General features: G+C 50.8%; 1 non-coding gene across 1 annotated transcript; it reads left to right on the forward strand.

Annotated features, from left to right (window-relative positions):
* The first annotated feature begins 662 nt into the window (after positions 1-662).
* LOC136146200 (small nucleolar RNA SNORA42/SNORA80 family) lies at positions 663-795 on the forward strand. Its single transcript, XR_010658929.1, has one exon. It is a non-coding gene; the product is annotated as a small nucleolar RNA SNORA42/SNORA80 family (small nucleolar RNA).
* The last annotated feature ends 1201 nt before the right edge of the window (positions 796-1996 follow it).

Raw genomic sequence — 1996 nt, forward strand, 5'->3', positions numbered from 1 at the left:
TGCTAAGGCAGTACTGGGACAGGCTTCTTTGAACTTGAACCGGAGGTGATGAGGAGGTTAGGAATATGGGTTTTGGAGTCCAATAGGCTTGGGTTGTAATTATCAGCTCTGCCCCTTCCTGTTGACCGTAAGAACATCACTCCCCTCTCTGACCCTTGGTTTGAAGATTCAACATGAGGGTCTGTGCAAAAGGAATGTGGTCCTGGGCCAGAATGCAATACATCTTAGTTATTAATAAGGAACAGGGGAAACTCAGAGAAAGTTTAAATTGCTCCTTGGGAGAAAGCATTCAGGAACTGGGGGATCTGTTTGGGGAAGGTGGGGTGAGAGGCTCCATCAATGATAGGGGGGAAGAAGAGTCGGCGATGCCACCTTTTAAGGCAGGGCTCTCAAATCCTCCCTTTGACTCCAGGGAATGAATTGGCAAGAACTCCTGGGTTGGGACTTCCCTGGTGGTCCAGTAGTTAAGGATCTGCCTTGCAATGCAGGGAACACACCAGTTCAATTCCTGATGGGAGAGCTAAGGTCCCATGTGCCGCGGAGCAACTGAGTCTGCGCACGGCAACTACCGATGCCTGTACCACAGCTAGAGTCCTCGGGCCACGAGGAAAGATCCCGAGTGACACAACCAAGACCTGAACGTTAAAAAAATAGAAAAAGATGCATGGGTTTGGATTTATGGCAGGCTTGTCCCCCTGGGCCTCTCATAGTGTCCCATGCCAGAGCAAACGCGGCCCCGAACCATTGCCTGGCCTCTGCCAGTAGGCTGCAGGCACTGAAGCGGGTTGCACAGTGGAAAAGAAAAAAAAAGAAATAGAAAAAGAACTCCCAGGTCTCCATGCCTTTGGCAAAACTGGACCATACTCAGGACCCAGGCTCCGGGCTGGCGGGATCCAAGTTTTGTCCCAACAGAGGAGTGGGGCGGTTCCTGAAGTTAGAGGACCACAGCCCTTTCCATCATTCCCCCTCCCCTGTGATCCTCCCAGCATGTGGCCTGGGCCGGCATATTTGTGGTAGAGAACAATTTCAGTTCCTTCTTGGGGATGGCTGGTCCTGCCCTTTTCTGGGGTGGGGCAGTCAGTGTGGAAGGAAACTCTGCCTCAGACCCCAGCTTGGACCACTGTCTTCCCCTACTGGTGGCGAAGTAGGGGATCAGCGGAAAGGGTTGGGAGCCCCAGATATGGATGCAAGATGGTGGGTGCCCTGGGCACCTGCCTGGGAGGACTGGTTCCAGCTGAGCCATGTCCCAGTCACCCAGCACTTTCTATGTGCCAAATGCTCTGGCGGGAGATCGGGTGCAGCCGTGAACACAGCAGACAAAATTCTGAGACAGCATCTTCTCATGTGGGGGGTGGGTGGGAAGAGAGGTCACAGTTTACACAGAGCCATCAAACCCAGGTGCCCTGCCTGCAGCTGGCTTCTCCTGGGTCTTCTCTTCTCCCACCTCACCTCCTTTCCTCAGCCTCCTGAGAAAAGCCCACAGGCTTCCCTGGTCTCAGCTCTCCTCTCACTCTCTTTTTGCTCTAGCCACACTGGCCTCCTTGATATGTTTTCTGTTTTGCTTCTGAGCCTTTGCATTTTCTGTTCACTCTGCCAGGAATGCTGTTCCTTCTGGATATCTGCATGGCTTGTGCCTTTATTTCCTTCAGGTCTTTACTCAAAACACCTTCTCCAGGAGGTCTCCCCTGTCTAGTTGAAATGGCAACTCCACCATCCTCATTCACAATTCATATGCTTTTTCCTCACTTCATTTCCCCCTTGGGTCCTACCCTTACCTAATGTACTGTACAAATGTTGCTTTATCTCTTCCCCTCTCTGGTAAGGGAGGGCAGGAGCCCTTGTCTGGCATTTTTAAAAGACAGTTAATTGAGATGAAATTCACATGATATGAAATGAACCCTTTTAAAGCGAACAGTTCAGTGGCATTTAATACATTCATCATGTTGTGCAACCATCATCTCTGACTCCAAAACATTTTCATTGGCCCCAAATAAAA

Source organism: Muntiacus reevesi, chromosome 13, assembly GCF_963930625.1.
Source record: "Muntiacus reevesi chromosome 13, mMunRee1.1, whole genome shotgun sequence".
Taxonomy (NCBI): Eukaryota; Metazoa; Chordata; class Mammalia; order Artiodactyla; family Cervidae; genus Muntiacus; species Muntiacus reevesi.